Source organism: Prionailurus viverrinus, chromosome A3 (assembly GCF_022837055.1).
Source record: "Prionailurus viverrinus isolate Anna chromosome A3, UM_Priviv_1.0, whole genome shotgun sequence".
Classification (NCBI taxonomy): domain Eukaryota; kingdom Metazoa; phylum Chordata; class Mammalia; order Carnivora; family Felidae; genus Prionailurus; species Prionailurus viverrinus.
The window spans coordinates 55726088-55739272 of NC_062563.1; positions in this window are offsets into that span (position 1 = coordinate 55726088).

The following is a 13185-nucleotide window of genomic DNA, read 5'->3' on the forward strand; positions in this document are numbered from 1 at the left end:
AGAAAATAGGGGGCCAGCAGTAGCCAAGCCAATGTCCAGGATAGGTCATTAACATCACTTCTTTGACCACTTACAACCATCCTGAGCAAGAGTGCCCAGACCATGAAGACAGTGCAGCTTGGGACTGTTATGCCCAGAATTCGTGATCCCCAAAGACCACCAGGGAGCCGAGTCCAATGCAAAAGCAAAAGAGCCTTTATTCGAGCTGGCTCGAGCTCAATCCCCTACCTGCACCGAGGCAGCGGTAAGATACCGGGGAGAGAGAGCGAGTTTCAAAAGCACAAAGGTTTTATAGGGGTCTAGGGGCAGCCGATTGGCTGGGGAAGGGTCGTGGCCTCGGCCGATTGGCTGGGGAAGGGTCAGAGTCCTGTTACGCAGGTCGCTGGGCGTGTTTTGATCAGGAAGTTTGAACGGGTGAGCGGGAGGTTACTCAAGGGGAGGAGGCTCGATCTGAGGTTTCTGCGATTTTCCCGGAAAAGGGGTCATGTCAGGGACATAGTCACTCAAGGTGGAGAACACAGAACAAGATGGAGTCGGCCGGCGTAGGCCTGCCCTTTCAGGACCAGGGGAGTTAGGACAGAAAGATAGTAGGTTCATGCCACGTATCTCTTCTCTTTTCGGTCCACACTGTCAGACAAATAGGCCCTTTGTTTCCTTTTGTAAGTATCACATTCGAAGACTGGTTACTTTGGGCTCCGGAGGACTGAACTAGGCTTTCTGTAAATAGCGCCCACTGGGACCAAAGCCATTCTGCAATGAAATTCAGGGTCAACTAGTGATATGGTACGCCGATGTATACCCTACTTCCCGTTTGTCTGACGCTCCGCGTGGGTAGAGAAGGTGTACAGAGCACGGTCCCCACCTCCCACCCGTGTTTTTTTGGAAATTCTGCGGTTGCCACAAATGTATTGGGCTTGAGTTTAAGAAGATACTTGCTTTTTTCCTGACCTGGCATCCACAGCAAGTAACTTTTTGAAAAGACACGTGCCAAATATACTGAAATGACCTTAATCTCATTTTCCTGTGTACAAGCGAAGGTTCAATGCAAAACAGTAAGTATGAGAAACCTTTCGGCCTATTAGCCTAACTATTTAGGGCTGTTTATTTTGAACTGTTTTCAAGGTTTCAATAACATAAACATATCAGCTGGGAATGATACATTTCTACCCATTTCCATCCGCCCACTGAGGTGGAAAAGCCAGTATATTTTTATAACTTAAAAAAATCAGTTATTTTCCCAGGCAAATGCACATGTGGAATTTTCAAGGCATTTTCCAATGTTACACCTGCATTCTGGAGAACAGAATAAGCTTCTTTGTGTGTCAGGAAGGGGGAAAATACCAACCACGGAATACCTCTTGGCTTTGCACAATGACACTATTTAGTATGATATGTATTTAAATCGTAGCTGTGAACCAGGATTTAGGCACTTAGCCAATATCTAATTACTGACATTATTGCTGAAATGGCAATATAATGTGGTGCAATATGATGATGGAAACTTGACCCAATCTGTCTAGATTTTTGGCACGCTGCTGAATATTATCGATGCTTGTTTCTCTGGGTGGATGACAGAATCATGCAAAGTGTTAAAAAAAATATGGCAAAGGCACACTTCACTCCTTTGGCTACAGTCACACGTTGTGGTAATTGTAGGATGAAACTGTTTGGATACCTATAATCTTATCAGCTGAGTTCATAAAGTATTTGAACTTCTCTGGTCAACCACTATCTCTGGGACCTCCTTTAAGCCGTTTTATATTCTCCAGCAAGAACAGAATGCATTCAACACTACAGACTGCTGAATTACCCTTGTCCATTTTCCTTTAGGGTGGCAGTTTATTGTTTTCCTTTTAATGTTTATTTATTTTTGAGAGAGAGAGAGACAGAGCGTGAGCAGGGGAGGGGCAGAGAGAGAGAGAGGGAGACACACAATCCGAAGCAGGCTCCAGGCTCCGAGCTGGCAGCACAGAGCCCAGTGCGGGGCTCGAACTCGTGAACCACGAGATCATGACCTGAGCCCAAGTCGGACACTCACCCGACTGAGCCACCCAGGCGCCCCAGCATTTTAGTCTTAAATGTGCAATTCCTATTTTTCCCAGGAAGATTTTTGTGAGTCGTGGAGAGAACGTTACTGACTCCTGTGTTTTTTGTTTGTTTCTTTGTTTGTTTTTCCGGCAAGGTGTCCCGGTGCCAGTGAAAACAACGTGGGCTTTGCTGTCAGATACCAACGATTCAGTTCAGAATCCAGAATCCACCACGGCCACTTTCTAGCTTTTCAGTTACAACCCCCCTGGTACTTCAGCCGCTACCTTGGGACAATAGCCCCAACAATGGAGGTGGGGGGTGGGAGCAACAAGGAATGCTGAAACCTTAGCAGAGAGAAGGCGTGTTCCACGTAGTAGATATTGTTACAATTGTACTTTGTGCAGAGCGTGTCTGTGTTTGTGTGTTCTTCTTTTCGTTGTGTCCTTTGAAAGGTTCATCTACTACATAAAGCATTTTGTTTGCCCGTTGAACTGGTTCCCACATTCTGTTAGGCTTGTTAGTATTCCTGATAGCTACTTAGCCAGCAGCACTTTACAGCAGTTTGACATCTAAGTGCATTCTGTGGGGACAGAGCACGGTTAACAGTGTTGCGTACTCACGGGATGGTGTGGGGGCGGGGGGAGGGGAAGCACTGCCCTTGGAGGCAGGACCTGTGTACTTTTGTTTTTGAAATTATAAACTCTCGTGGATAATATGTATCCCGATTAGCCCACAGAACAGTGGAAGATAAAATACGACCACTTTTTAAAATGTTGTTATTTTGAGTGCCACCTTAACTTATTTAAAAATGTTTTTAATTACTGGAAAACAAGGCTTTGAATATTATTACTTCAGGAACCTCTTGTCGGTGGAATTATACAGTATTTGTCTTTTTGGAACTGGCTTATTTCACTCAGCATCGTGTCCTTAGGGTTCATCTACACGGTGGCGTAGGGCAAGATTTCCTTTTTTTTTTTTTTTTAAGGCTAATAAGTATTCCATTGTATGTATATACCAGCTTTTCTTTATCCATTCATTCAATCGGTGGACATTTAGGCTTTTTCCACATCTTGGCCTTTGTGCTGCAATGGATCACCACTTAGGGATCTTGATTTCAATTTGGGGGAATATTTATACCCGGAAGTGGGATTGCTGGATCATATGAAAGTTCTGTTTTTAAAAATATTTTTTGGGGGGGAGAGCACAAGCAGGGGAGGGGCAGAGAGAGGGGGACAGAGGATCAGAAGTGGGCTCTGCGCTGACAAACTGACAGCAGTGAGCCCGATGTGGGGCTCGAACTCACGGACCGTGAGATCATGACCTGAGCCGAAGTCGGATGCTCAACTGACTGAGCCTGGAAGTTCTATTTTTATTTCTACAGTTTATTTATTTAGTTTGAGAGAGAGAAAGAGAGAGCACGAGCAGATGAGGGGCATAGAGAGAGAGAGGGAGAGACAGAATCCCAAGCAGCCCCCACAGGGCCAGCGCAAAACCCGACGTGGGGCTTGATCCCAGGAACGGTGAGATCATGATCTGAGCTGAGATCAAGAGTCGGATGCTACACCACCTGAGCCACCCAGGTGTCCCTTCAATTTTTTTAGAAAACCTGTGTACCGTTTTCCACGGAGGCTGCACCCTTGTACATTCCCGGCCAACTGTATACGAAGGTTCCAGTCTCTCCAAATCCTTGCCAATATTTGTCATCTTTTATATTTTGGTAATAGTCAAACTCCTAGAAACAGAGTGGAATGGTGGTTGTCATGGCTGGGGGAAGAGGGAATGGGGAGTTGTCGCATAATGGTGAAAAGTTTGAGTTATGCAAGATGAATAAGTTCTAGCTCTCTGCCCTACAATATTGCACATACTGTACTGTGCACTTAAAAATTTATGGGGCGCCTGGGTGGGTTGGTCAGTTAAGCATCCGACTTCGGCTCAGGTCCATGAGTTCGAGCCCCGCGTCGGGCTCTGTGCTGACAGCTCAGAGCCTGGAGCCTGTTTCAGATTCTGTGTCTCCCTCTCTCTCTGCCCCTCCCCTGTTCATGCTCTGTCTCTCTCTGTCTCAAAAATAAATAAAACGTTTGGGGCGCCTGGGTGGCGCAGTCGGTTAAGCGTCCGACTTCGGCCAGGTCACGCTCTCGCGGTCCGTGAGTTCGAGCCCCGCGTCGGGCTCTGGGCCGATGGCTCGGAGCCTGGAGCCTGTTTCCGATTCTGTGTCTCCCTCTCTGTGCCCCTCCCCCGTTCATGCTCTGTCTCTCTCTGTCCCAAAAAAAAATAAATAAACGTTGAAAAAAAAAATTAAAAAAATAAAAAAAAAATAAAAAAAAATAAATAAAACGTTAAAAAAAAAATTAAAAAAAAAAATTTAAGAGGGTGGGGGAGCCAGGGCGGCTCCGTGGGTTAAGGGTCCAACTGTTGATTTCAGCTCAGATCATGATCTTACTCATTAGATGGAGCCCGGTGTGGGGCTGCTTGCACACAGCCTGCTTGGGATTCTCTCTCTCCCTCTCTCTCTCTCTCTCTCTCTGCCCCTCCCCTGCTCATGCTCTCTCTCTCTCTCTCCCTCAAAATAAATAGACATTAAATTTTTAAAAAAATATTTAAGAAGCTACATCTCACGTTAAGTGTTCTTACCATGGTAAAAAAGTCATTGTCACACAAATTTATTCTAAATTATGTAAAATATTAGTACACTGGTGAAAAACCCGTCGGATGTACAACACCAAGAGCGAACCCTGATGTCAACTAGGGATTCGGGGTGATAATGCATCGGGGTAGGTACCTTGATTGTAACAAATGGGCCATAGGGTGTGGGGTGTTAATAGTGGAGAGGCCGTGCATTATGTGGGGGCGGAAGTATGTGGAAACTCTGTCCTTTCTGCCTAATTTTGTTGTGAACCTAAAACTGCACTAAAGAATAAAGTCTATATTTATTTATTATGTTTTTAAGCATATTGATTTATTTTGAGACTGACAGAGAGCACCCATGCATGTGTTGAGACTGACAGAGAGCACCCATGCATGTGTTGAGACTGACAGAGAGCACCCATGCATGCGGGGGTGGGGGCGGGGCAGAGAGACAGAATCCCAAGTGGGCTCTGTACCGTCAGGGCAGAGCCCAGTTCGAGGCTCAAACCCATGAGCCATGGCGTCATGACCCGAGCTGAAACCAAGAGTCACAGGCTTAACCATCTGAGCCACCCAGGGGCCCCTAAAGCCCATATTTAAAAATGTTAGGGGCCCCTGGGTGGCTCCGCCGGTTAAGTGTCCGACTTTAGCTCAGGTCATGATCTCCCGCTCCGTGAATGCAAGCCCTGCGTTGGGCTCTGTGCTGATGCCTCGGAGCCTGGAGCCTGCTTTGGATTCTGTGTCTCCCTCTCTCTCTGCCTCTCCCCTGCTCATGCTCTGTCTCTCTCTGTCTCAAAAATAAATAAAAACATCAAAAACATGAAAAGAAATTAAAAATGTTATTAGGACATCAATTCCTTGGCTCTGCCCATGTCAGAGTATCCTACTGAAGTCAGTGTCACATATTATTTTGTACAATCCCCTGCCTTGGTTCCACTTCCCTTTGAGCCATGGTGTCATTCTCTTGCTCTCTTTCACTGGGTAATTTGCCAAATGCTCTCCTCCTATCCTGTCTTAAACCCAGTCTGCTGACAAGGCCAATGAGGATTTCTGTTTGGCTAAATGCAGCACTGATTCTCAGTGGTTACACGTAGCCGTCTGTCACGGCTGATTGGTCCATTCCTGAAACACGTCCTTCGTTGGGCTCCTGGCTTGCCACAAGTTCCCGATCTTCCTCCTACTTTTGCCCATTCTTCTTCATCTCTCTGCTTCTTTAGGTTGGCGTGCTCGGAGCGTAGTCCTGGGACCTCCATGCCTTTCAGCCTGCACTCACCTCCCTTGAAAATCTCATGCAGTTTTAGGGCTTCACGTTTCAAATTGGAATCTTCAGTTCTGAACGCCCTTGAATGATAGCCTGGTAAATCCCACTGCCTGCCTGACCCCTCCATTCGGGTGTCCAGTATTCATCTCTTACTTACCATTCCCCAGAGTGAACCGATGACCTCAGCCCTTCCCCCAGCCCCGCTGCACTGCCACCCTTTCCTGCCTTTCCGGCATTCAGCAGAAACCTGCAGGCGCTCTTGACTTCTTGTCATAGCCCATATCCAACCCAAGTGGAAATCCTGTGGAGTCTACCTTAAAAATATACTTAGAATAGGGGCCCCCTGGGTGGCGCAGTCGGTGAAGTGACCCACTCTTAACCTTGGCTCAGGTCATGATCTCATGGTTCATGGGATCTAGCCGTGGCAGAGCAGAGCCTACTTGGGATTCTCTCTCTCTCTCTCTTCCCAGCACCCCACTCCCTCCCCCACCCCCCAAATTGATAAATAAACTTTGAAAATATGTATAGAATACCTAGAATAGACTCATGACTCATCACCTCCATGCTCCCAGCCTGGCTCAAGCGACTATCTTATCTCATCTGGATCGTTTCAATGACTTCCTGAGTCACCTCCCTGCTTCCACTTCTGCTGTCTAGAAATGTCAGTCGGGTCCTGTCATTCCTGTACTCAAAATCTTCCAGTGGCTCCCATCTCACTCGGGGTAAAAGGAAGGTCTTTGCAACGTCTACAAAAGCCCCACAGGATCTGCCCGCTTACCAACCCTCCCTTTCCTCTCTCACCTCAGCTCCTACTGGGTCCCCTTGCTCAGCTTCTCCAGTCTCACTGGCTCTTTTTTGCTTTTTCTCAAATATGCCAAGTATGCTCCCATGTAGGACCTTGCCCCTTGCTCCTCCCACGTCCTGGGTCCCGCACACCCCCGACATTCACCCCTCACCACAGTTACTCATATGACACTCCCCAAGAATATTTGCAAACGTCCCCTTTTCAGTGACACACCCTTGACCGCGTTGTTTAAATTGCAGCCCTTATTCTCCATCTCTTCGTGTTTCTCCAAAACACTCATCATCATCTCCTTATCATATCCTTGTTTGCTTTGTTTCTTGCCTGTCTCCTCATCTAGGATGTAGGGCACTAGACCGTGAATGTGCATGATATTTTCCCCACTGCTATGGCCTTAGTGCCTGAAACCCGTAGTAGACACTCAACTAATACGTGAATGAACGGATTAGCGAATGAAAGCCTATGTTTCCTTTGAAGTGTTAGCCCCTCCTGGTGCGAATGACAGGGAAGTACATAGTTGTTCTTGAAAATGTTTCCAATGCTAAAATTTTTAGAACGATCGTTGCTGTTGCTGTAAATATCACGGGCATATCATGCTACTGCTCAAAATGTAAACATTATTTCATCAGGAAGAAAGGTAGTGATTTGCCCTAAACCCTTGCTCACCTAGGTGTTGAAGGGTAATTAAAGAGCCACGTGCAATATGTCTGTAGAAACTGAAAGTCAAACTAAGTCTTATTTTTGAGTTTATGGCTTGATTATATCAATTTGTCTTCCTTCTACTTTTATTACTTAGTGAATGAAAAATGAGTGGAAACTTTTTTTTTTTTTTTTTAACACAATTCCTTAAAGGAAGTTTTTAAGGTTAGGAAGATGTGTCTTAATTTTTCAAAGCTCTCCCTGAGCACAGAATTCTTAATTTTATGTTAAGTTGAGTTCAGAATGGAATTTCAATGATGCTATTAGTGTCGAAGGCAAGGTGTTCTGGTGGAAAGGAATTTTTGTTTGTTTGCGTTGGTCTTATCCCCTTCGGCCTTTGTCAATAACGGGCTCTGAAATTTCAAGGAACTCCCATCACTCTTAAGTTTTCGGGCTGCAAAACAGGAAGAAGAAAAATTACTGCTCTTTTATAAGAAGGTTGCCATTTTTATAAATGGATGTTAAGGCAGGTAAAAATACTTTAAAATCTAAGAAAGAAGTTTACAGTTTTGTGTAAAGTGTACTCAACCTGTATTATGTGTTCAGCACGCGAATGGAAGAGTAGTCTTTGGGACTAACAGCGTAAAATGCACTTCTGCAGGGAACATCTCCACAATGTGCCACCCTGTCCACACTGCCGTCCAGATCTAACCTCTACCGGTTCACTGAGGCAGTCTGGCTCCACGCTAAAGGCCCACCTTTAAATGTATGAGTACATATCGTAAGACCCAGCTTCCGGGTCTCCAGATTTTTACGTATTTTAGAAATGGGTAGAGAATTAAATCATCAGGAAAGGAAGCACACAGACAAAAGAATTTTTAAAAGATTTTTTTAAAAACTGAGTAAACTCACTAAACTAACCGGAAGTTTCTGAGTGATGAAGACATGCTTTATATTTGACACAAGTAGGCTGATTTTTTTTTTTTTTTAACGTTTATTTATTATTGAGAGAAAGAGAGAGAGCATGAGCGTGGGAGGGGCAGAGGGAAGAGGAGACACGGAATCCGAAGCAGGCCCCAGGCTGTGCCTGTCAACACAGAGCCGGAGGCAGGGCTCCAAGTCATTGACCGCAAGATCATGACCCGAGCCCAAGTTGGACGCTTAACCGACTGAACCACCCAGGAGCCCCTGATTTTTTTTTTTTTTTTACATCCCCATTCATTCTTTTTCTCTCTCATTTCCTTTTACTTACTCTCCTCTTCTCTGTCTCATATACTGAGTGATAAGGAATAAACTGATGTCGATAAAATTTGCCTCTTATCTCATCCGCTTGATCAGTGCATATTCTCCCCTGCTCAGTGTGCCTTGTGGGGTTTTAGCTGTCAAAAGCCTTCCCCATCAGTCTGTTCTGAAGTGCTTCATTCTCCAGTGCATGGGCCAAGATATGGATATTATTTAAGTTTATATAGGCTGAGAAGTAGCTATTATCTCAATCTGGCAGTAAAACAGTTGATTACTTCCTGAAGTACCTCTTTAGATCAAGAATCCTCCTGATATAAAAAAAAAATCTTTAAAACATGCTTTTAAGTTGCAGAAAGTGAAATTAACCAGCCTCCGCGTCCCGCTCCGGCCTCTTCCGGGCTCCGTTCCCAAAGGCTCCCTTTTTTCTCCCAGAATGCCACAGAATTGGGGAACGCAGGTTCAGTGTATAAGCGCCGATGTGTTTGCTTAAAGATGAAAAGCTGCGGGTTCAGGCTGTCCCCAATGACCCGGGAAAGACCACTGTTTTTTTCTCTGCTCACCTTTCCCACATAGAGCTCAGCATAGCGTTAAGAGAGCAAAGAAGCCTTGGGAAAAAAAGGCGCTTTTATGGACGTTCCGACTATGATTATCCATTTGGATCATAGGTCTCTGTTTTAAGTATTTGAACTTAAAAAAAAAAAAGTCAAACTGCTTACAATTGGTAGGAGTGAAAACTCCCTGCTTTTTTTTTTTTTTTCTTATGTTGCTTCACCAAACGTTCCTATTTTATAGAGGTTTAATGATGGCACATCCTTTCTCTGTTTTTAGGTGGCACATCCTTTCTCTGTTTTTAGGTATGACCAATTCCGTCGCTGTCTTTGCTGTTCTTACCATCCGGGACCACAGCAGTCACGCTGGCAGATGTCTCACGGAGGGACGTGGTCATATCACTGCTAGCACAAGACTGCATTCCGTTTGAGACGGTGCAACGTGATGGTGGTCAGCGGGGGAAAACACATCTGATTCTCGCCGAAGCGATTATTACTAGTTTAGTGTTAGTTAATACTGAGATTATAATTCTGCCTCGGCTACTAACTTATAAAACCTTAAGCTCAATGACCTCCAGCTCTTCCTTCTGGAAGTATATTCGTACTGCTGCCCACCTATAGAATCAGGGATGTTGCTATCGTTGTTAAGGTAATAAAGGGCCTCTTGGGTGTTTTCGGTATTTTTCCTTTACGTGTATGTCTGAAAATGTAAATCTCCCTATCTAGTGTAAAATATTCTTCACCGCCTCTGTATGAGCCAGAATATTTGAAAATAAGAAGTAAAATATTCATGACATACATAAGGCATAGGGCCCTTAATTTTTAAATATTTTGGCATGTTTTAGGGAATATTAACAATGAGGTCAATTCCTTGCTGAAAACGAGTATTTCTATTTTCGTCAGGTCCCCGGGGAAGGGAAGGTTTCTCTTCTGGTTCCATCACCCACTAGAACACATGGTGCATGTGACAGCGGCCAGGTCTGTTTGCTTTATCAGCATTGTGCCTGGCATCTGAGTGAGCCCAGACTCCGCCTTCAAATGGCTAGGTTTTTCTCAGTTCAGAGACAAAATTCCTGTCCTCTGACCATAACCTAGCGGTCTGGGTTTAGACACCACCCACAGACCACGCGTGTAATGGGAAGTAACATTTTTTCATGATTTTAGGAGGTTGCTCTGGAGATTGAAAAAGGAAAAGACCTTTTTTTAAAAAAAACAAAAAACAGTGGTGCCTGGTGGCTCATTCGATTGAGCGTCCGACTTTGGCTCAGGTCATGATCTCGCGGTCTGTGAGTTGGAGCCCCACGTCAGGCTCTGTGCTGACAGCTCGGACCCTAGAGCTTTCTTTGCATTCTCTCTCTCTCTCTGCCCCTCACTCGCTTGTGCTTTCTCTCTCTCTCTCAAAAATAAACACTAAAAACAACTACCACCACCACCGATTTCCCATTTACTTACAGAAACAGTGTTAGAGGGGCCTTGGCGAAAAGGACAAACTGTCAGTGGGGAGGTTCCCAGCGCTGGTAAGGGGTTGAGGCCAGAAGAGGAAGTTGTTAACTTGGCAAATCACCTCCATCAACTTGGGAATGTGGAAAGGCCGATCTGGAGCTTTGGGTCAGCTTCGGTTCCTCGCAAACCTTATCTGAGGCAGAGAATAAATTAGTATGACTTTGGATGTTAGCAGACGGCAGCCAGTGAGGAGAGGCAAGACGTCAGGAATGCCTGAGTGGGAAAGTGGTTTGAGAAGATACCAACATGATGGGCCCAAAGGGATAAATTTGGCCTTTTCTATGTCAGTGGATGACAAAACTTTCGAGGACAGCTAAGTCAGGCTGTATGGTAGTGTACCAATAATTCACTTAGTGAATTAGGTATTTATTGAACACCCTTGCCTGTGAGGCCCTGGGTTAGGTACCTGGAATACAATAATCAATTAAAAAAAAAAAAAGACAAAGTCTTTACCTTCCTGGGACTTACCTTCTGGTGGGAAGCAGGATACTAACTAGATAAATTCATTTGGATGGTGAGTTATAATTAAGATGAGGGGGATCTTCTCTAAATTGGGTAAAAGGTGAAAGAAACAAGGGAGGCTTTTCTGAGTAAGTGACATCTGAGCTCAAGGATGAAGAATGCATAAAAGTCATATGCACAAGACATGGAACAAAGAACATTCTGGAAAGCTGGGAAGGGGGCGGGGCGACAGGCACAAAGCTAGAACAGACTAAGCAAGGAGAATAGCACTGAATGAGGTCATCAGGTTGAACAGGGATAAGATCATGCAGGGCTTTGGAAGTTCTGCTAAACATTTTTTTTATTTCAGCCAAAGTGAAATGGAAACTTCTGAAAGCTTTTTTTTTTTTTTAAGTTTATTTTGAGAGAGAGAGAGAGAGAGAGAGAGAGCAGGGGAGGGGCAGAGAGAGAGGGAGACAAAGGATCTCAAGCAGGCTCCACACTGGTGTTCACTCACCAACCGTGAGATCATGACCTGAGCTGAAATCAAGAGTTGGTCGCTTAACTGACTGAGTCACCAAGGTGCCCTGAAACTTCTGAAAGCTTTTATTTTTATGTGTTTAAAATTTTTTAAATATTTATTTATTTTTGAGAGAGAGAGACAGAGCATGAGTTGGGGAGAGACAGAGAGAGAGGGAAACACTGAATCAGAAGCAGGCTCCAGGCTCTGAGCTGTCGGCACAGAGCCCGACGAGGGGCTCGAGCTTACGAACCGTGAGGTCGTGACCTGAGTGGAGATCATGACCTGAGTGGAAATCAAGAGTCGGTCGCTTAACGGACTGAGCCACCCAGGCGCCCGCCCCTTCTGAAAGCTTTTAAATAAGAGAAGGGGGAGATCCAAAGCTCGCTCTGACTGCTTTAATGGAGAATAATTGGAAGGGGACAAGAACAGGCCGATGATGTAGTAATAGGCAAAAGTAATTACACCTGGACTGGGTTGTGACAGTGGATGCAGACAGATGGCTTAGGGGTGCACGTGTTCCTGCATAACCGACTAGAAGCAAATGAGAAGAGCCGCCCACGCCTTGATAACGCCCTGCAGATCTCGTATGATCTGAGGAAGCACGTCCCATCACCGACGTGCTGATCAGAGGAGAGACCGCAGACAGGAGTCCAGTCATCCGAGTGGTGAGTGAGTCAATACAGCTGTCCTCCTTTTTGATGAGCCCGTGTTCATGGAGATCATTGTCCCCATGTTCTTTTAGAACAGAAGCACCCGGAGAATGACTGTGATGGGTAGATCCATTTCAACTTGGCACTTTTGAGCCACTCTGCTGGCCTACACCGTCTTCCTCAACACCTTTCCAGGAACCACCCACATTCTAGCCCCACCTTCCAGGCTGGCATAGGCGTGTGTGTGGTTCCCAAGGCTCGGCCCCCTTCCGCTCCCACCGCGCCTCGAGTTTCCCTTTCGGTATTGACCCAGGGAAGTCAAAAAGATTCCACTCTAAGAATTTAGAATTGAAGGCAGGGAGAAGTCAGAGTGAGGCTGTGAAAATACCCTGCTAATAGTAGGAGAAATGTAAATGAAAAACACTTACCAAAAGATGGCTTTTATAGTATCTACATTATTATACTAACAGAAGTAAATTGTATTTTGATTGTGGCCGGTTGAAAACCACATCCTACATGTATGAGGTATATAATCAGCTTAATCAGTTGCTGATCCCAGGACAATTTCATCCCAGTGTATTGGGAGAGTGCAAATAACATAGAGTTTATTCCATTCTTCTTAGTAATTTAAATGTCACTTTGTTAAATGAACTTGAAGACAGATTTGCATTACTTCAATGCAGGGTTTCCAATAATAATGTAACACTTTTTTTCCCCCCTCTTCCCGTACCAAGGCAATGGCTTAATATAAAAAGCAAGTGATTAAATTCAAAACATTTTCCCAAATGAGTGTCTGTTAGTGTTGTGATTTTTGGGGGTGGGGTGGGGGGGTAAGGGATGGCATTCTGGGGTCAACTGTACTTCCGATGTCTCACTAAATGTGCCAGTTATTAAGCTATTGTTTCTTGATCCATTCTCTAGAA